The 23,570-nt window shown below is 37.2% G+C and overlaps 1 protein-coding gene and 1 long non-coding RNA gene across 4 annotated transcripts in view; both read left to right on the top strand.

Moving 5' to 3' along the window:
• Window positions 1–23,570, top strand: part of LOC123316124 (lysine-specific histone demethylase 1A) — a 309,614-nt gene that overhangs the window by 168,384 nt on the left and 117,660 nt on the right. The gene's annotated exons all lie outside the window — the stretch shown is intronic.
• Window positions 1–23,570, top strand: part of LOC123316131 — a 219,476-nt gene that overhangs the window by 96,560 nt on the left and 99,346 nt on the right. For all 3 annotated transcript variants that reach the window (XR_006538021.1, XR_006538019.1, XR_006538020.1), the window contains exon 3: window positions 3,459–3,526. This is a non-coding gene — a long non-coding RNA (uncharacterized LOC123316131). The remainder of the gene's footprint in view (window positions 1–3,458; window positions 3,527–23,570) is intronic.

Below are 23,570 nucleotides of genomic sequence, written 5' to 3'. Positions count from 1 at the left end.
CATATCCTAGGACAGTAATAGAACATCCTGATTTTTAGACAGAGTAGCAAATATGTCATTTTAGGGGGGTCTAACCCCTTGCTCATTTTGACCCAAAAAATCGAGATTTTCGAAATCGAGTTTTTGTGCTAGGGTGAAAGCCTAGGCAACGCTGATTACATAACCGTAAATCCCAATTGGATCAGACGAATATAACAGGAGATATCGCAGATTGAAATTAGCGAATTTTCGAAAAATGCCATTTCCAAGATGAAAATCTAAACGAAGGAAGATAGGCTTTCGAAAATGCACGCAATGGATTCAGCGTGTTCGAAAACCTATATTTTCATACCAAAAATTCCAATATCTGGCACCGTTTAGGAGAAAATAATTTTTTTTGTTTTTCCACTTTTCATTTTCGAGTTGACTTCGAAGAGCTCTCTGGAGTGCAATTCTTTGTTAAATCATCAACTGTTTGGTTTTCTAGAATCTTCTGAACAGTTTCTACGCACTCCATATCCTAGGACAGTAATAGAACATCCTGATTTTTAGACAAAGTAGCAAATAGGTCATTTTAGGTGGGTCTAACCCCTTGCTCATTTTTGACCCAAAAAATCGAAATTTTCGAAATCGAGTTTTTATGCTAGGGTGGAAGCCTAGGCTACGATGATTATATAACCGGAAATCCCAATTGGATCAGACGGATATAACAGGAGATATCGCAGATTGAAATTTGCAATTGCAAAGGTCAGCAATCGGAAGCATTGGTAAGGGGGTACCGCAGGGTTATTTCCTGGGTCCAATACTGTTCCTTGTCTTCATAATTGATAGAGTATGGAGTGTTATGGGATCACCTTGTTTGCTGATTATACCTCTGTGTTGGTGAAGGGTTCGAACTTGGAGCAGATTCGTGAGAAAGTGGAAACCCTGACGGCACATCTGAATGAATATGGTTTATTAGATGGCAAATAGATTTAAGTTAAATGACTCGACGACTCAGCGGGTTTCGTTCTCACATGCAAATCAACAAGTATCCTCAATAAGGTTACTCGGACTGCAACTTGAGACTAAGTTGGGATGGAGAACCCATATAGACATGTTAGCTAAGAAGTTGTCAGCAGCGGTTTTTTAGATCCGTAGAATGGAGACGTTCGCTTCAAGCGAGATCGCTAGATTGAGGTAATTCGCTAATTTTCATTCCTTAGCCTCATATGAAATGTTTCTTTGGGGAGGAACATCGGATGCATCTAGAATTTTAATGCTGCAAAAGAGGGCCTTGTAGGTTCAGTCACCTTTAAGGGCTGATTCGCTTTTTGACCAGGCTCGGGCCTACTGCCCTCGCGGTTCGCGGAATGGCGATTTAACATACTTCATAATCCACTACAAATGGAACTGATAGCATATATTTATCAACACATTGGACATATTACTTTTCTTGTTGTCGTAGATTATTATTTATTCGTTTTAATCGAATTCGCCATCCATATCCGTGTATATATCATGTTCCCTGATATACCACCAAATTGCACACCACTAATTACTGCCATATATTTCAAGTATTCCATAACATTAGTCAGAAAATTATACCGCAGTACCGGAGCTCATATTTCAAAGTATGCCTACATGTCCGAGGAAGTCCTGCATTCTTGTGTGTACCATCCAGGGTGATTTATAACCGAGCGGACTACCCTGGCATTAAAGTGCTCTCTCGATGCCGTTACCTGCAGCTTTCTCTCTTGAGACTGTCGGGAGTGCGCACCAAGTAGACCCATTTCAATATGTGAGGACGCCATGTTTACGTATAATTATAGTCTTTTGGTCGCGATCATATATTTTTTGTCGATGGTCTATTATTAAATTGGGATGACAGGTCAGAGGCGTACAGATCGAGGGGGATGGCGGGGGACATGGATCTCAGGTGAGGGCTTCTGCAGGAATATTTTCAATTGAAGATATCCAGGGTGTTTGTTTCAAATAATACAGGGGGGTTTACTAATGATGTTGCAAACTACAGGAGTTGATTCCTTGTCCAAGAACGTAACTTTTCCGTGAAGACACATGATGTCAAATATGCAGCCATTCTGATATATGGGGTGTTAAAAATGAGAAATTTTCCCGCCAGCAGAGTTACGTGAATAATTTCTTGCAAGTATATATTGGACATTCTGAGAATCACGACGTGAAAAAGATTCCACATAAAATGCTGTAGATACGTATAAAATGCCAAAGCATAGGACTTTCGATCCATAGCGAAATAATTGTAACTTCACTTCCTCAACTTATATGATAATTAGCCTAAAATCGGGAAAAGTTGAAGAAGTGAATCCATATTTTGTTGTATGCCATTCGGCCGGCCCAAACTAGTTTTACTACATTTAGTATATGTCACAAGTATTTTTTCCGACTTGAGTTTTTCTTTTGTTCTCAAGGGCAGGAACCATAAAGATTACATTATGGCCGTAGAATCGTCTATGGCCATCTTTATAAAGGGTATTTCTGACGGGTTTTCTTATATTGTTTTTGTTCAATCGGCTGTGGTGAATTCATGTGTGTGAAGTTGGCCCAGCAAGGTTTATGCTTCTTTGTGCCGTTGAAATTTTTTCTTTATTCCACACTGTTCTCAAAATATTTCACAAAATGTATTGAATGGTCCAGCCCAGCACTTATCGAAAAAATGAGTTTTGGCAACTGAAACAGGTTGTGCTATGCATGTACAGTGTTGTGCCGTTCGAATTTTTGCAAAAGTCCCTCTTATTTCCCGGAAAATCGAAAATGAAGAAAAAAGTTAGCCAGCACTTTTGTTTTTCCTTCCCAAAAATTAGTGAAAAAATTTGTGCTACATTTGTGGTGACTTGTGCCGTAAATATTTTCTCGAAAATTTGTCAGATTTTCCGGGAAATCTCGAAATTAAAAAAAAAAGTTAGCCCAGCACTCGTTTTTTCTCAATGAAAACATATGTGAACAATTGTGCTACACGTGTGCTAACTTGTGACGTTGGAATTTTCAGAAAACACTTTCAACTTTTCCTTCAAATGATGGATCAGAAAAATCAGTACATTTCAATCAGCACAAATGTAGCTCAACTATATAAAAAAACATGCAAAAACACGAAACTGCTAGGCTGGGCCAGCTTCACACACATAGTGAATTCATGTATTTTTTCAATTCAATGTACCAATAAAAAAATCTACTTCCACGTTCTTCTTGGAATCGGTTAGATTTGAAGCATTAGACTATGCGTATATTTGCCTTTTTTCACAAACATTTCAAGGTTTTAGCTGCAAATTTGCATCGTGCGAGACCATTGGGTGTTCGTAAGGCTTGACTTGACATCCCCTATATCAACACCACGATAACAAAGTATGATTAATATAAATATCAATGAACGGGTTCACTTCCTTTCAAAAATACGTAATATATTTATTTTTTGTTAAATTATGGGGAATGCGATCCAGATTTAAAAATGTTTTTTTTTTCAGGTGAGTGTCTACAACCAAATAAGCTCCTTGTATAGTCGAAGTATTTCTGGATTATACGGCTTTTCGTTGTAAGTATGTCACATAAACCGTCATTTTGCTACGATTCCCTGAGTAACACATTCTTATTTTCACACACTGTACATTAAATACTAAGAACAACAGAAACCAATAAATTGGGCAGAACAATACGTACCTCTCATCCAGTGTAATTCGCTTAGTACGAACTCTGGTTGGTACTCTTTCGGCACTAACCGTCAGCGCAGGTGTGTTCGAGTGAAATTTAACGATCAAGAGAGGATTCGATAGTGACATAATGTCGTATAGCGACCTAACCGAAAAATAACACAAGTGGGCGCAGCTATTCTGTTGAGTACCCTATTGTTGCGGAATATTGATGATGTTCCCGTGGTAACAGGTGTGAGCTTTTATGAATTTGGTGATTGATTAACTTAAAGTACAACGGAGTTTATGCATTGAGGAAAGGTTTTGTCTACTTTTGAACTCGGTAATAGACATTTTAATAATTGAAGATTAATGAAAATTTGCAAAGGTGGGTTTAACTCATCTATGTCATGAATGATATTTTTGAAGAACGATTTAAAGTTGTCTTTTGGGTATGATTCATGTTTCACTTAATAGGATTACATAAGGTCAGATATTTGTAAGGGTTGGGCAGAAAGTCATCCCACTACACTTCTTCGAGGTAGACTTAAGGAAATTTAGTGAAGTTAACGCGTATTCCTAGACCTCGAACAGCCAGCAGTCATTGAGGATGACAGCAGAAATATGTACGTTAGTATTTTCTGAATAGTCTTCGATTTACTTAGGTTCATTCCAGATTAGCCAATTGTGAATTTCAATGATGAATGTAGTTTTAGAAGGCTAGCAAATGCCAAATGGGGTCGCTTCTTTGTCTAGAAACATTTTTTTTTCGCCACTGTAATGTAAGAACCAAGTAGGACCGATATATCTCCGGCATAACCTCGAATGATTTCTAACCTTGCCATACATACCGTAAATATATCTCATGTTCCTGGAACTCTCCGCGATCTCGAGGCACTGCATAAAATAAAGATGAACAAGAGAAACGGTCATTGATTCGACCAGGAGATGGATTCAGCAGATCGATGAATATTTCACCAGGCCGTGCGCTGACGTATTTGGCATTTCTGTAATTGCTGAATATGTAACTGCTTCTCGGTGTTCGCAAAAGGACAACAGATGACTATCATTGACAGTCAAGAACGGTATTCATCTTAAGAGTGTGTCGTAGATGCCGTAGACACATTCGATTAGACTTTAGAGAACGCTCAGCTTATTCAGCTACGGAAGAAATCATTATTACCAAAATTATAGAACGATATTTTGATCAATAAGACATGATTTTGGTGATGAATTACTACGTTTTATTGAATGAAGGAATAGCAAACTCATGTGTATTTTCAAACAATAGATTTTTTCATTAACTTAATCCGAAATTTCAACAAAATCTTACAATTTCCCGAATTTTCCGGAAAACTCTCGAAAAAATCGAATAATTCTGCACTTAATACGAACCGAGTGAACGAGGGAAAATTCAAACGTCCGTACTCCGCGAATTCTGAATCGAAACTGACTGGGCGACTTACACAACTCGATCGAATGAATAATGCATTATGTAATTCGATGACGAATCAACGGTTAACGATTATAACGTTGATTTGTGGAGATTTCGGATTCGGATATTTTAAAAACTACGGTATTTTCAAACAATAGATTTTTTCATTAACTTAATCCGAAATTTCAACAAAATCTTACAATTTCCCGAATTTTCCGGAAAACTCTCGAAAAAATCGAATAATTCTGCTCTTAATACGAACCGAGTGAACGAGGGAAAATTCAAACGTCCGTACTCCGCGAATTCTGAATCGAAACTGACTGGGCGACTTACACAACTCGATCGAATGAATAATGCATTATGTAATTCGATGACGAATCAACGGTTAACGATTATAACGTTGATTTGTGGAGATTTCGGATTCGGATATTTTAAAAACTACAGTATTTTCAAACAATAGATTTTTTCATTAACTTAATCCGAAATTTCAACAAAATCTTACAATTTCCCGAATTTTCCGGAAAACTCTCGAAAAAATCGAATAATTCTGCACTTAATACGAACCGAGTGAACGAGGGAAAATTCAAACGTCCGTACTCCGCGAATTCTGAATCGAAACTGACTGGGCGACTTACACAACTCGATCGAATGAATAATGCATTATGTAATTCGATGACGAATCAACGGTTAACGATTATAACGTTGATTTGTGGAGATTTCGGATTCGGATATTTTAAAAACTACAGTATTTTCAAACAATAGATTTTTTCATTAACTTAATCCGAAATTTCAACAAAATCTTACAATTTCCCGAATTTTCCGGAAAACTCTCGAAAAAATCGAATAATTCTGCACTTAATACGAACCGAGTGAACGAGGGAAAATTCAAACGTCCGAATCGAAACTGACTGGGCGACTTACACAACTCGATCGAATGAATAATGCATTATGTAATTCGATGACGAATCAACAGTTAACGATTATAACGTTGATTTTTGAAGATTTCGGATTCGGATATTTTAAAAACTACGGTATTTTCAAACAATAGATTTTTTCATTAACTTAATCCGAAATTTCAACAAAATCTTACAATTTCCCGAATTTTCCGGAAAACTCTCGAAAAAATCGAATAATTCTGCACTTAATACGAACCGAGTGAACGAGGGAAAATTCAAACGTCCGTACTCCGCGAATTCTGAATCGAAACTGACTGGGCGACTTACACAACTCGATCGAATGAATAATGCATTATGTAATTCGATGACGAATCAACGGTTAACGATTATAACGTTGATTTGTGGAGATTTCGGATTCGGATATTTTAAAAACTACAGTATTTTCAAACAATAGATTTTTTCATTAACTTAATCCGAAATTTCAACAAAATCTTACAATTTCCCGAATTTTCCGGAAAACTCTCGAAAAAATCGAATAATTCTGCACTTAATACGAACCGAGTGAACGAGGGAAAATTCAAACGTCCGAATCGAAACTGACTGGGCGACTTACACAACTCGATCGAATGAATAATGCATTATGTAATTCGATGACGAATCAACAGTTAACGATTATAACGTTGATTTGTGAAGATTTCGGATTCGGATATTTTAAAAACTACGGTATTTTCAAACAATAGATTTTTTCATTAACTTAATCCGAAATTTCAACAAAATCTTACAATTTCCCGAATTTTCCGGAAAACTCTCGAAAAAATCGAATAATTCTGCACTTAATACGAACCGAGTGAACGAGGGAAAATTCAAACGTCCGTACTCCGCGAATTCTGAATCGAAACTGACTGGGCGACTTACACAACTCGATCGAATGAATAATGCATTATGTAATTCGATGACGAATCAACGGTTAACGATTATAACGTTGATTTGTGGAGATTTCGGATTCGGATATTTTAAAAACTACGGTATTTTCAAACAATAGATTTTTTCATTAACTTAATCCGAAATTTCAACAAAATCTTACAATTTCCCGAATTTTCCGGAAAACTCTCGAAAAAATCGAATAATTCTGCTCTTAATACGAACCGAGTGAACGAGGGAAAATTCAAACGTCCGTACTCCGCGAATTCTGAATCGAAACTGACTGGGCGACTTACACAACTCGATCGAATGAATAATGCATTATGTAATTCGATGACGAATCAACGGTTAACGATTATAACGTTGATTTGTGGAGATTTCGGATTCGGATATTTTAAAAACTACAGTATTTTCAAACAATAGATTTTTTCATTAACTTAATCCGAAATTTCAACAAAATCTTACAATTTCCCGAATTTTCCGGAAAACTCTCGAAAAAATCGAATAATTCTGCACTTAATACGAACCGAGTGAACGAGGGAAAATTCAAACGTCCGTACTCCGCGAATTCTGAATCGAAACTGACTGGGCGACTTACACAACTCGATCGAATGAATAATGCATTATGTAATTCGATGACGAATCAACGGTTAACGATTATAACGTTGATTTGTGGAGATTTCGGATTCGGATATTTTAAAAACTACAGTATTTTCAAACAATAGATTTTTTCATTAACTTAATCCGAAATTTCAACAAAATCTTACAATTTCCCGAATTTTCCGGAAAACTCTCGAAAAAATCGAATAATTCTGCACTTAATACGAACCGAGTGAACGAGGGAAAATTCAAACGTCCGAATCGAAACTGACTGGGCGACTTACACAACTCGATCGAATGAATAATGCATTATGTAATTCGATGACGAATCAACAGTTAACGATTTTAACGTTGATTTGTGGAGATTTCGGATTCGGATATTTTAAAAACTACGGTATTTTCAAACAATAGATTTTTTCATTAACTTAATCCGAAATTTCAACAAAATCTTACAATTTCCCGAATTTTCCGGAAAACTCTCGAAAAAATCGAATAATTCTGCACTTAATACGAACCGAGTGAACGAGGGAAAATTCAAACGTCCGTACTCCGCGAATTCTGAATCGAAACTGACTGGGCGACTTACACAACTCGATCGAATGAATAATGCATTATGTAATTCGATGACGAATCAACGGTTAACGATTATAACGTTGATTTGTGGAGATTTCGGATTCGGATATTTTAAAAACTACAGTATTTTCAAACAATAGATTTTTTCATTAACTTAATCCGAAATTTCAACAAAATCTTACAATTTCCCGAATTTTCCGGAAAACTCTCGAAAAAATCGAATAATTCTGCACTTAATACGAACCGAGTGAACGAGGGAAAATTCAAACGTCCGTACTCCGCGAATTCTGAATCGAAACTGACTGGGCGACTTACACAACTCGATCGAATGAATAATGCATTATGTAATTCGATGACGAATCAACGGTTAACGATTATAACGTTGATTTGTGGAGATTTCGGATTCGGATATTTTAAAAACTACAGTATTTTCAAACAATAGATTTTTTCATTAACTTAATCCGAAATTTCAACAAAATCTTACAATTTCCCGAATTTTCCGGAAAACTCTCGAAAAAATCGAATAATTCTGCACTTAATACGAACCGAGTGAACGAGGGAAAATTCAAACGTCCGAATCGAAACTGACTGGGCGACTTACACAACTCGATCGAATGAATAATGCATTATGTAATTCGATGACGAATCAACAGTTAACGATTTTAACGTTGATTTGTGGAGATTTCGGATTCGGATATTTTAAAAACTACGGTATTTTCAAACAATAGATTTTTTCATTAACTTAATCCGAAATTTCAACAAAATCTTACAATTTCCCGAATTTTCCGGAAAACTCTCGAAAAAATCGAATAATTCTGCACTTAATACGAACCGAGTGAACGAGGGAAAATTCAAACGTCCGTACTCCGCGAATTCTGAATCGAAACTGACTGGGCGACTTACACAACTCGATCGAATGAATAATGCATTATGTAATTCGATGACGAATCAACGGTTAACGATTATAACGTTGATTTGTGGAGATTTCGGATTCGGATATTTTAAAAACTACAGTATTTTCAAACAATAGATTTTTTCATTAACTTAATCCGAAATTTCAACAAAATCTTACAATTTCCCGAATTTTCCGGAAAACTCTCGAAAAAATCGAATAATTCTGCACTTAATACGAACCGAGTGAACGAGGGAAAATTCAAACGTCCGTACTCCGCGAATTCTGAATCGAAACTGACTGGGCGACTTACACAACTCGATCGAATGAATAATGCATTATGTAATTCGATGACGAATCAACGGTTAACGATTATAACGTTGATTTGTGGAGATTTCGGATTCGGATATTTTAAAAACTACAGTATTTTCAAACAATAGATTTTTTCATTAACTTAATCCGAAATTTCAACAAAATCTTACAATTTCCCGAATTTTCCGGAAAACTCTCGAAAAAATCGAATAATTCTGCACTTAATACGAACCGAGTGAACGAGGGAAAATTCAAACGTCCGAATCGAAACTGACTGGGCGACTTACACAACTCGATCGAATGAATAATGCATTATGTAATTCGATGACGAATCAACAGTTAACGATTTTAACGTTGATTTGTGGAGATTTCGGATTCGGATATTTTAAAAACTACGGTATTTTCAAACAATAGATTTTTTCATTAACTTAATCCGAAATTTCAACAAAATCTTACAATTTCCCGAATTTTCCGGAAAACTCTCGAAAAAATCGAATAATTCTGCACTTAATACGAACCGAGTGAACGAGGGAAAATTCAAACGTCCGTACTCCGCGAATTCTGAATCGAAACTGACTGGGCGACTTACACAACTCGATCGAATGAATAATGCATTATGTAATTCGATGACGAATCAACGGTTAACGATTATAACGTTGATTTGTGGAGATTTCGGATTCGGATATTTTAAAAACTACAGTATTTTCAAACAATAGATTTTTTCATTAACTTAATCCGAAATTTCAACAAAATCTTACAATTTCCCGAATTTTCCGGAAAACTCTCGAAAAAATCGAATAATTCTGCACTTAATACGAACCGAGTGAACGAGGGAAAATTCAAACGTCCGTACTCCGCGAATTCTGAATCGAAACTGACTGGGCGACTTACACAACTCGATCGAATGAATAATGCATTATGTAATTCGATGACGAATCAACGGTTAACGATTATAACGTTGATTTGTGGAGATTTCGGATTCGGATATTTTAAAAACTACAGTATTTTCAAACAATAGATTTTTTCATTAACTTAATCCGAAATTTCAACAAAATCTTACAATTTCCCGAATTTTCCGGAAAACTCTCGAAAAAATCGAATAATTCTGCACTTAATACGAACCGAGTGAACGAGGGAAAATTCAAACGTCCGAATCGAAACTGACTGGGCGACTTACACAACTCGATCGAATGAATAATGCATTATGTAATTCGATGACGAATCAACAGTTAACGATTTTAACGTTGATTTGTGGAGATTTCGGATTCGGATATTTTAAAAACTACGGTATTTTCAAACAATAGATTTTTTCATTAACTTAATCCGAAATTTCAACAAAATCTTACAATTTCCCGAATTTTCCGGAAAACTCTCGAAAAAATCGAATAATTCTGCACTTAATACGAACCGAGTGAACGAGGGAAAATTCAAACGTCCGTACTCCGCGAATTCTGAATCGAAACTGACTGGGCGACTTACACAACTCGATCGAATGAATAATGCATTATGTAATTCGATGACGAATCAACGGTTAACGATTATAACGTTGATTTGTGGAGATTTCGGATTCGGATATTTTAAAAACTACAGTATTTTCAAACAATAGATTTTTTCATTAACTTAATCCGAAATTTCAACAAAATCTTACAATTTCCCGAATTTTCCGGAAAACTCTCGAAAAAATCGAATAATTCTGCACTTAATACGAACCGAGTGAACGAGGGAAAATTCAAACGTCCGTACTCCGCGAATTCTGAATCGAAACTGACTGGGCGACTTACACAACTCGATCGAATGAATAATGCATTATGTAATTCGATGACGAATCAACGGTTAACGATTATAACGTTGATTTGTGGAGATTTCGGATTCGGATATTTTAAAAACTACAGTATTTTCAAACAATAGATTTTTTCATTAACTTAATCCGAAATTTCAACAAAATCTTACAATTTCCCGAATTTTCCGGAAAACTCTCGAAAAAATCGAATAATTCTGCTCTTAATACGAACCGAGTGAACGAGGGAAAATTCAAACGTCCGTACTCCGCGAATTCTGAATCGAAACTGAAATCAAACTGATACCGCCACTTACACAACGCGATTGAATGAATAATGCATTATGTAATTCGATGACGAATCTACGGTGGGGAATTATAACGATGATTTCTGGCATTGTCGAATTTGGATATGATGAATATTTTTTTCAAATAATATAATATTTTTCACTATCAAATCCGAAATTTCAACAAAACTTCACACTTTTCCGAAAATATCGAAAAATTTTCGAAAAAATCGAACAGTTGAGTACTAAACAAGTGAACGAGAGTTAGTTAAAGCGTCCGTACTCCGTGAATTCTAATCACAAACTGACACCGCTACTTACACAACGCGATTGAATGAAATGCATTGTGTAAAGCCGCGTACACATCTGAGCAAAACAGCCGAATGAGCACATCGCGCCGAATGAGCATTCAGATGTGGACGGGCAAAACACACCGCACCGAACGCGCTCATGTTGCGCGGAGCCGATCCGCAATTTGTCGGTCCATCAAAGAGAATTCGTGCTCGGTGTGGACGGGTTTAGTTGACATCTTTTCCTCGAACCGAACGCGCACATTTAAATATGGATTTCTCGCAAGAAACGTGTTTGAATTTAATAAAATAGTATGAAAACCGTTCAATTTTGTCGCCCTCACTCTGAATGTCGTGCAAAAAAAAGTGCTGTTGAGGCTACGGTCTCGACTTCTTTGTAGATATAATTGTGAAGACCATCTAGAACGCCGTCGTCCCCTCTTCTTTAGCAACTCGTACAGAATTATGAAAGAGGCACTAGCACAACCCAAGTTTTCCATCCTTAGAACATAGAATACATAGAATGATTCCTTTTTTCTAAGTTTCCAGTTTGTAAGCACTGAACTGACACATCCGTTGGAGCGGCTCCGAACACATGCTCATGCTGTTCGTGCGTCGGAAAGAAAAATTGTCCGCATAAACGCTCATTCGGTGCGGCGTGCTCATTCGGCTATTTTGCTCAGATGTATACGCGCCTTAATTCGATGACGAATCTACGGTAGGGATTCATAAAGCCGCGTACACATCTGAGCAAAACAGCCGAATGAGCACATCGCGCCGAATGAGCATTCAGATGTGGACGGACAAAACACATCGTACCGAACGCGCTCATGTTGCGCGGAGCCGATCCGCAATTTGTCGGTCCATCAAAGAGAATTCGTGCTCAGTGTGGACGGGTTTAGTTGACATCTTTTCCTCGAACCGAACGCACACATTTAAATATAAATTTCTCGCAAGAAACATGTTTGAATTTAATAAAATAGTATGAAAATCGCCCAATTTTGCCGCCCTCACTTTGAATGTCGTGCAATAAAAAAGTACTGTTGAGGCTACGGTCTCGACTTCTTTATAGATATAATTTTGAAGACCATCTAGTACGACGTCGTCTCTTCTTCTTTGGCAACTCGTACAGAATTATGAAAGAGACACTAGCACAACCCAAGTTTTCCATCCTTAGAACATAGAATGATTCCTTTTTTTCTAAGTTTCCATCGTTTACGTTCGTAAGCACTGAACTGACACATCCGTTGGAGCGGCTCCGAACACATGCTCATGCTGTTCGTGCGTCGGAAAGAAAAATTGTCCGCGTAAACGCTCATTCGGTGCGGCGTGCTCATTCGGCTATTTTGCTCAGATGTATACGCGCCTTAACAATGATTTGTGGAAATTTCGGATTTGAATAAATTTGAAAAAGACGGTAGTTTCAAACTATATATTTCGAAATGGATCCGCTTGATTCTTTAATTTTCGAAAATAATCGAATAATTGTATTCAAAACACGACCGGAGTAAACGAACAAAAAATGAAAGTGACTGCACGGCGCAAATGCTTCACCGAATCCAAACCTCATTTGTACAATTTGCGATATGATGATCGATACGTTATATAATTGGATGTCAAATCTATCATTGGCGGCTCTCAGGATGTTTTGGATTTGAATTTATTCGTAGGGAGAGTAACACTTGTTTGAAATTTTTTATATATTATCTCAATTCCCAAATCAGATATTTCAAGATTTTTCATGAAAGAATCCAAGGTTCCTTCGGCGGAATCCAGGTTGCTATGAAGTTCTTTCAAAAACGAAGGCATTTCGACTAGACTAAGAGTGGAAATAGTCCACTCTCTTCTAACACGAAAATTGAACTGGATTTGGTTGATTGTGTCCTCCGAACCTAGAGCACGATCAAATGCCAGACTGATGAGTTCCACCACTTTCGATTTATGAGAAACTAGCCTGGTATTCATGATTCTACGTTAAGGCCGGCAATCTTCTAATTAAAAACGAAATCACTGCTCGCATACAATGAGTATAACTCGATAACTGCTTCTCATTGTCTACCTTGACTAGGTAAACATTATGAGAGGAATGGCCACGAGCGATCGAGCTCACTCGGAACCTACTGTTTTTAATCACTCTCTCGTTCGAGAGTGATGAACGTGACGTCGATGCCAGATCTACGAGAAGTTCCAAATAATTACTTCGACTGAACACTTATTTGGTCTTGGTCTCGTTAAATGGCTTTCAGAGATCAGGCAGGAACAAGACGTATCTGACCGATTATCACGCAGCTTATAAGACTCAAACTAGAATTTGTAAAACCAATCTTTAATTTGCCTCTTTTCTGAAGATGATTTCCTTGGCATGCAATTCAACACCCTGAAGATAAAGCATGAATATTTGTTTGCCAGTTTGCCCCCTGCGAGCATTTTTTTTGTACACAAAAATAAGAATATGCCTTCGCAATTGCCATTTCCTAGGGTACATAATTAAGGTTTTTTTTTAGAATGAAATAATGTGTCAATCCAGCACCAATTCATCAACGTTGATTCTCTATACAGTACATTTTTAGGTGCCCTTTCCTAATTGGTCGCAATTGTATATCTGTTGAGAGCAAGCACCAACGAAGGGTGCCTGCCTTACGAATAATGTAAGCCAGCTTGTGATACTTCTGCAGTAATGGGTTTATTTAATCAATTTTCCCTTCAATCTGCGTGCAAAATTGCATAATGATATATTGGAAACTACGAACTGTAGCGTGTCCAACCCAGTTGTTTCAAAAAGAAGGCATAAGTGGAAAACCAATTTTCTGATTCCATCAAAATCAAGATGTCGCAGATTCTCATAATAGTAAAGAATTTGACCTCTATAGCTTCGACATTGCAACCGGTTGCGTTGCTTCAAGAAAGCGTCTCACATACACACACACAGAATTTTGTACCAGTCAAGAGTTTATTATGAATTATTGTGAAATTCGTATAGGAATAATATAACAAGCCGTTTTAAGCTAGGCGAAGACAATTGTCTACTCCGTATCTATATCGAGCTAGGAATTTTTTAAGTGTTATCAAGAACAATTCTTTCCAAGTGTCAGGAGATCTTTCCAATTCTACTGTATGTTCGGAGTCAATATATATTGTGTTCCACTGATATATCCTAGGACCCAGAGAACGGCATTTTTAAGTTCATTGTTATGTACCACTTGCTAGCGAAGAAAAGTTGTTTACACCTCTGTTCTCTGGAGAAATCGCAGATAAACGTAAAAGATATGCGTACGTCCAGTCGTACAACATAATTTATAGAAACATTCATCACCTTTCACCCACTATCTGCATACGAAACTCTTGTTCGTACCTCATCATCTCGGGTCGAACGTAAAAATTAGACCGAACCAGATTTTTCCCTACTGAATCACGGCAACGATCATAAAATACATCATGAAGATCTTATCGGCCGGCAACGTCGCGAACAAAGAAGAACTAAGAACGTTCTCGTTTCTTCCGCCCTTGCATCCGCGCCTCTTTACACGGTCATCCTCAGAGAGTTACAGAGGTCAAGGGGGCCTGAGGTGAGTGGGGAGATGTGATGCACGATCAAGACGCTGTAGCCCAGTGTCAAAGTTGCCACTAACGCCTTCGCACGTCTGATGAAGACGAGTTAGTTTCAACGAAACCTGAAAGGGTGTCGCGCGCGAATACGATCGAGGAAAGATAAATTCATTACTAAACTTCATTCAACATAGGGGTCTTTGTTTCTATTGGCAAAAAACACTTGTAATAGATTTTGTCAATCTTCTCCTGATGTCAAAGCATGATAATCGCTTGGGGACAGGTCCGGGCTATATTGTGGATGCTTCAAAGCCTACGAACAAAGCACCTGAAGTTTTTGGCGATACACTATGGACGTGTTTGGCCTGGAGTAGTCCAGATGGAAAGCAACACCTCACCTTTAGGCCAATTCTGACCGTTTGTGGTTAATCTCTACCTTTGAACGATCTTTTTGTTGAAGTAAAGATCAAAATTCCTATTCCTTTCCAATCCCAACTTCCTGGTAGTGTAAACTGGTTTGGGCTGCTTCCGTATTTTCACCACGATGACTTTCTTATGGTATTATCGTATGTAACCCATTTTCACCTAGGCTAAAATGCCTATAAACTATGATTACGTGATTTTGTCGACCCCTCTAAGAGAGGTGCATCTTTAACGTCAAACATAACAACGGAATCGATAAAAATAAGTTGGCTTGTTTTTCGCCTTTTCAGAGTAAAAACTGTTGAATTTATGGAATTTTCCTTTTGTTCACGTCCTATTTGACACCGTGTATAGACCAATCAAAAACTACAACATTGGTAGGTGGAAAGCAAAATAAGGCAAACTGCACAACAAACGCAAAATTGAGAATATTTTAGGATTGGACCCTTGTTTTGCGCTGGCAGATATTATAGCTATTGTGGTTGCTTAATGTTTCAAGTTGATTAAACTCGAATTATCAGGTAGTAATAATTCCCTGTAATAATTTTAAATACCATCCACTGACAAACTCGCAAAATCATAAATATGTCCAGTAAATCACAATGCAGCATCGAATAAGCGGTATATGAATTCAGATTTAGGAAACATCATGATATCATGTTCATGGGAATGGAAATTTAGTACTTCTCATTCATGCTTCGGTTATTTATCCCCGATCTATTGAATATTTCGAACCGAACTCAACTTAATTGGTTAATTTGCGTTAATAATGAGCGAGAGACAGGACAACTCTGACAATTTGAATAGTTACGGCGCCTATTTTGAATAAAAGTCGAATGAACTAGGATTAAAATCGTATGGTTCTGTTGAACATCGCAACAGAATTATTTTTCGATTATGCTGGCGATAAATTATTATTGGTAAGGGAGTTTTTCAGATATGGGATATTGTCGCAATTTATATGTTAATTTTGTGTGAAAGAAAACGATTGAAGATTAGATGTTTATCAAGGTTGGGCATGGAGCATTTGCGACCCACTCGGCGATCTGCGATAGAGTTTGAATAAATATTGTGTTTCTGGATGCTGGATCTGTCGAATTATTGACGTCGACCATTTCCAGCGAAGACGACCAGTACCTACGACCCGGGTCATTAGAAAATTTCTTATATATACTAAAGAAGTTCACGCTTATGACTTAAATCCTGAGGGAATAGAAAGATTAGGTGTTATTCGAGCCGGTAAATTTTATGACCTAAGTCGTTGGAATTAACTTCAACACAACAAAATACGATCAATAGAAGAAAAGGAGAAGTCCCAAGCAAGCTGAATAAATCAGAACAAAAAATAAATAGTAGAAAATCGAGTAGGAAAATAAATCAGCTTCCAACTACCAAGAAAAACGACAGTGCAAAACGATCGATGTGTGAAAAAAGTGAGGGAAGAAAAAAGACATATGTATAGAACAAATTGTAGACTAGAAATTCAATGAACTAAACCTGCTATTGGAAAAACTAAAACTATAGGCAGAGATAGCGTCAAGGCTACAAAGCACTACAAAATTCACGACTGTTAGTCAAGACCAGTAAAAAATACAGCTCATACAGCTGCTTAGATGCAACGAAAATAATATCTGGGGACAAGAAAACATGAACCGTTTATTTTAAAAAGTTATGAGCTCTCCATAGAAATATTAGATCTAACTAACCTTGGGAATCATCGGCGCCATTGAAAAATTAACTAGATTTTCTAGGAAAACCAATGTCAGTTCTATGTTCAGTCTTATTTGAGGCTGAATTAGCACCTTTTGTGCACTGTATTCCAGTCTTCACGAGCTGCCCTGACGGAAAGAAATAAGCCTTCAAATCAAATCAAGATCAAAGTTCTTGAGACAATACCAGCAATATCTAGAAAACTCACACAGCAAGAACAGAATACGAGAATAAATTGCCCAAGGAAACCCATGGCATAGGCAGGAACTGAATCACGTGTATAGATTGCCGTGGATTTCGATTCCCATCATACAAACTCCTGAATAATATATCGAATCTGCCATATTTTAAGTTGACGACAAATAGTTACCTCGTCAGATGCGATATTCGCATTACCAATGGAAATTTTATACCGTGCGGATGCTCTCCGTACGTCAGATGAATCGCGTCTTGGATAATCGATAAGCCAATCGTAAAAAGTAAAAAAAAATGATCGCCTCAAGCCACTTACATATTACGAAATTTCCAACGTTCGACATCTCGATGGAGAATCGTCTATTCGACTGGCAGTTCTCAGTCAGTCTAGCTGACATTAAAATAACATCATCATAATTCGAATATGCGACAATTTTTTTAAGTTAGATGGGGTATTTTATTTGAAGCTTTGAAATGTATGAGAATGAATATAAATAGAGAAGAATTAACATTTACCTTGGAAAATTGTAACGATTCACTACTCGGCACTGCAATCCGAATACTCAGTATACAGGGTATTTCAGTGTATATATATTAACAGTATATTCTTGATATCAGAAAGAACACTTTTCTCCTTTACCATATTTTTTTCCAATTTGGCTTAAATAAACATAATATGGCCGTTTTACGTTTTTTTAATGAGCTATTCCACCCCTGAAAACCTGACACTGGTTTTTTCCAAACATTTAATATGCCATTTTAACCTTCGAAATAATATATTAAAAAAACCAGCATTTAGATACTCAATGTACAGGGTGGGCAAATTTCGATGTTTTAGCACTACAGCTTTCAAACCAGAGGAGATAGACAAAATCTGATACCCCATTCTCGTTCTCTTTTTCTGAGAAACTAACAATAGTAGTAGTCATTTTTGGTCACTTTCTTTTGTTTTCGAGTTATAAGCGAAAAGTGGAAAAATGGCGATATCGAAATAAATTTATATCTCCGCTGATATTGATGATAGAGCTCTGAAATTGAAACATTATACAGGCACTTTTTTACGTAGAATCTAGTGGCGTGCTCGACTTTTTAGCAGGATTTTTAATTACGAAGCTATGACCCAAAGTTATGTTTTTTTTTAAATGGGAACACTAGATTTCTGTGCAGTTTTTTGAAAGCTTAATTTTTACTGATTTCAAAAATATATAACATCATATGGTTTGTATCAATATAAATAATAGAAAACGGTCAAAAACACTTTTTCTCAATATTTCTATGGTTTCAACTTTTGACGAGCACAGAAAAATAGAGTTTCCTCTAACAAAAGAAGTCTCCTTCCGGCAATGTTATTCTTTCTATGCTTTTTACCAATTTTCACAAAATTTGAATCAAGATATATTTCATAAATTTTCATAATACTGAAAGGACTTATAGAAAGAGACACTGGTAATCATACGATGCTATATTTTTCTATGCTCATCAAAAGTTGAAACCATAGAAATATTGAGACAAAGAAAAAAGACCATTTTCTATTATTTATATTGATACAAACCATATGATGTTATATATTTTTGAAATCAGTAAAAATTAAGCTTTCAAAAAAGTGCGCAGAAAACTAGTGTTCCCATTTAAAAAAACATAACTTCGGTCATAGCTTCGTAATTAAAAATCCGGCTAAGAAGGCGAGCACGCCACTGGATTCTACTTAAAAAAGTGCCTGTATAATGTTTTGATTTCAGAGCTCTATCATCAGTATTAGCGGAGATATAAATTTATTTCGATATCGCCATTTTTCCACTTTTTGCTTATAACTCGAAAACAAAAGAAAGTGGCCAAAAATGACTACTACTATTGTTAGTTTCTCAGAAAAAGAGAACGAGAATGGGGTATCAGATTTTGTGTATCTCCTCTGGTTTAAAAACTGTAGTGCTAAAACATCGAAATTTGCCCACCCTGTACATTCTATTTTGTTAACAAAGTAGTATTTATAATGCAAAAACGAATTACTTCAATTTCGTTGGCGATTATTGTTAAATATTCTTCTCTCAATTTGTATAAATTTCTGCCGCATCCGCCTCTGCTAAAAGCTTACTTCAAAAAGTCAATTGATTCACTACAATGGTCAGCTGTAGCTGGCATAATCGTGAGAGTTTTGAGAAGAATGCCAAGACTTTCGTTTATTGGAATTTGCATGCGTCTAAATTGTGAAAATTCCAGACAGTTTATAATTTTTGATCGATTCTGGATGATCAATGAACCAGAAAAGGAAAGAAAAAATCGTCCAATGCCGTGTTAAGTCCGGTGTGTGGCTGCGCCATCAAATTATGATGGATGATATCCTTACGGAATGGATCCCATAAATCTACCACCCGTTTATTACCGTGCGCAAGGATCGAGCCCTGCTCACGAAACCGCAAATCGGTCATGGGCGTTAAATTATGACGAAGCGCAACGAATCCCGAACAAACCTCATCAGCAGAAGTGACAAATGCACGGGAAAGGCGATTCGTACAAATAAGGCGAAAGAATAATGCAATTTGCCTCGTGGTGCGCGCTGGTCCATCTGAAGAACGGCCGCCGAAGCGGGGACCGCGAGAGAAGAGATCATTCTCCCACGCAATCAGGCCATTGCTAAGTAAACAACCGCGAAGGGGGCAGCGTTGTAAAGCAGAACTGGCCGATCGTAATTTTGTGGCGAGAATAAATAAGCTGCACGTCCTTTGGCGATAACTCTGTCGTTTCGGCCAGCGGCGTCTCTGGGACGGGTTTCGGGTCCCATTGGACTTGGTAAAGGAAGATCCACTTCGAATTTCTTCAAATTATCGAACCGATCATCTTAACCAGCTGTCCGACTTCATAAGTCAGAACAGCATTTTTCCCACGAGCAGCTAGATTTTGTCCAACTCGGAGTTTCCTTTTCATGGTCCATAAGCATCCAGCAGTTTCCATTGGAGGCCAATTATTGGTTCTAGTTTCCTCGATATAGAGCTGATATAGAGATCTTCAGACTTTGAAATATTTTCATCAGATGCTTGGGAATCCAGCAGAGTCAAATGTTCTGATTCTATATTTTTTCTTATGGGTGCATTTTCCTCAACGAAAACGAAAATTCAACTACAATATATTCAAGTCTCTCAATTCACGAGGCAACATCCCTCAACCTTGACTCCAATGACTAGCCGAGCATGCACCGATAGATTTCGAAGGGACATTTTCCCAAGAGCTGATCAAACCATACCAACGTCGGTTTATTGTGGTTCAATTTTAAGGCAGAGGATTCCGAATACCGGTTTTGGAGAGAGAATACCTCGAATAAAAAATAAATAAATTAAAATCAATATAAAAATATTATAAATTACATAAAACATTCTGAGTGGCGACGAGCCTGGGATTTTCCCCTGCAAATTCCAGTTGTATGGTATAACACGACTCATTACAGTTAACTAAACAGTCATGCAAATTTTAGAATTGCCGAAAGTGTCTCCTTTGCGGTGTGTGTTCGCCCCTGTTTTGTTTTTACCCTCGATTGTCGAGAAACGATGGTGCAGAGGAAAAAATTGTTTAAATCTAGCCATTTATATGCTCGGTGCCGAAGATCAGGGACTGCACAGACAACACGTATTTCACGTCCTCTACGTTTTCACCATTTAGGGAGAGCACTAACATGCTCGGATCTTGTACGGAGACGATGTCTCTTTCGGTTATTATTTTTATTCTCGCCCAAAACAGGACGAAAGCGATACGAGAGATTCTAGACAGGACAGAACGAATGACTCTCGAAATATCGAGTCTACCAGTTATTTTCTGGTATATAGGGGAGACTAGGGAGCATTGATACATGGGGAGGCTTGATACAGGCTTATATCCGCGGTCTGTAGCCGTTTTCAAAAGTATTATACTAGTGAATACTATTCTTTGGCAGAGGGCATTGCGTGACGTTAATCTGTAAGGCTAACAGTAGTTTGTTTGTGAAATATTCAACAAAGAGTGTTTCGAGGTGAGAAATTGTAAGTTTTTACTCATGTTACCTAAGGGTTTTATGATCATGCATTAATTCTTCGGCATAAACAAACATTTGACTGGGAAATAGGCATAAAACTACTCAATTCACAGTTTTACTCGGTTTTCAAAATATATAGTATAAGATGAAAACATGAATCACTTCAAGAATTGCTTTCAGGGAGGTTTGAGACATTTCTCGTGGGGAGGCCTGATACATGTATCATCTTCAAAAAATATTCCCTAGCTAGTTGGATAGGCCTACATGAAGGCGTTTTCACCATCCAACATATCAAGGGGATTTTTAACAACTGGAATTTATCCATACAATCCCCATGTATTCAACGAGGCCGACTTTTCTTGTGCGCAAGTGAGTAACCGACTATTTCCTGATTTTTCTACACCTATGGGACCAAGGCAAGCCAGTATCATTGCTGACCTACCTACTGAGCTAAATAATCCTAGTACATCCAGCAGCATACATAGCCAAGGCAGAACAAGAACCAAGAAAACCAAACAAAAGAAGTATACGAAAGAAAGAGTATGTAGACCGGGGTATTTCGGACAATGAGGATGACAGGGTTGAAGAATATGATTGAGAGGGCGAAGATGTAGCCTATATATATTGCAATGGTTCATTTTCATCCTCTGGATCACACGAATTCTGGATCAGGTGTCAGGTATGCTCGCAATGGCGCGACGAAGAATTTGCGGGTGTTGGAAAAGGCACAAAAATATTTATATGTGAAATTTGCAGGTGATGCCAATGGGACGTATACTTTCAATTGTTGTCTCATGCCTCCCAGTGCATCGTATCAATCCTCCCATATGTGGGGAGGCTTGAGACAGTTTGCACATTTTTGTGTTCAACGTTCTGTACAGCATAGGATGTTTATGTTTTGAGACTTCTATATTTATTTTGATGAACGATTAATTGAAGAATTATATAATATAAGAAAAGTCCTGTTTCTTCATATAATTCAGTTTCCACAACAAAAATTCCAAAAAACGTATCAACCCTCCCCAGTTTCCCCTATCCAAGTTTGGGCGGAATATTCATGGCGTTTTGGAAATATGATCAAATATAATATATGTGCCAACCAAGTTCTATTAGATTGGTGAAATAAGTCTATGTAGTATTTTGCTTCCCTGTATTTGTAGCATTTATCTGGGGATGAAGTGAAAATTTGAACATTATTTATAAAATAACACCATATTGTTGTTAACCCTTAATTTGATTCCGTATCCTATGAGATACACCATATTCACGCAAGTATTATTCTGTGTAGAGTGCTGCATCAGGTTGAATAATGTAGTATATTATATATATAGACCTCATTTCATTCAACATTCACAACTATTTCCACCATGCATAAGAGTTTGTTGAAAATACAGTGTAATTAGTTAATAATGTTGATTTTTTATAAATGCTCTTGCCAAATTAAGGGTTAAGTAATAAGCACTCCTATGTTTTTTTTTCAAACAGCTTCAAATTCAGATTGATGTAGTTACAAAATTTGCAAAAAAACCCAATTTTCTGGACATTTTTTTTGGTATAATTCAATGATACAATGCAGTAAGCGTCTTTCGATGACATTTTAAAGCTCATCTCTTCTCCACATTTCACGACGTCAAACCGTCGTCTGTGTACGCGAAAAATGACCATCTCTTAACTTCAATACTCTCTCAATGATACCTGTACCTACGAGCAAACGACTCACACCGTGTTCCGTCCGCTATCCTTGTCGATGGAGGTCTATTTACATTGCAGAATGGTCGTGATGAATAGTAACTGACATTTCGATTGGTATCGATCTATAATTATCATTGAGGGTTTTACATTTCACATGAGTTTCCCGCACGGCATTCTGCAGGTTCCCAATCAAGCAGATGATTATATGCATTACCCGACAATATGCATAAATTTTTTACAGCAAAATAAACACCTGTATCGGTAATGAACCAATCTGCATCTGATTCTCCATAGGAGAGATCTGTTAGCTGGTCCGATAACCATCTTTATTTCAACGCGCGGGGTAAATGTCTTGAAAATTCTTCGTGCCTCGTTAGGCCGCAGACAAAAAGCACGCTAAA

This window comes from Coccinella septempunctata, chromosome 6, assembly GCF_907165205.1.
Source record: "Coccinella septempunctata chromosome 6, icCocSept1.1, whole genome shotgun sequence".
Lineage (NCBI taxonomy): Eukaryota > Metazoa > Arthropoda > Insecta > Coleoptera > Coccinellidae > Coccinella > Coccinella septempunctata.
This window is presented reverse-complemented; position numbering and strand designations above follow the sequence as displayed.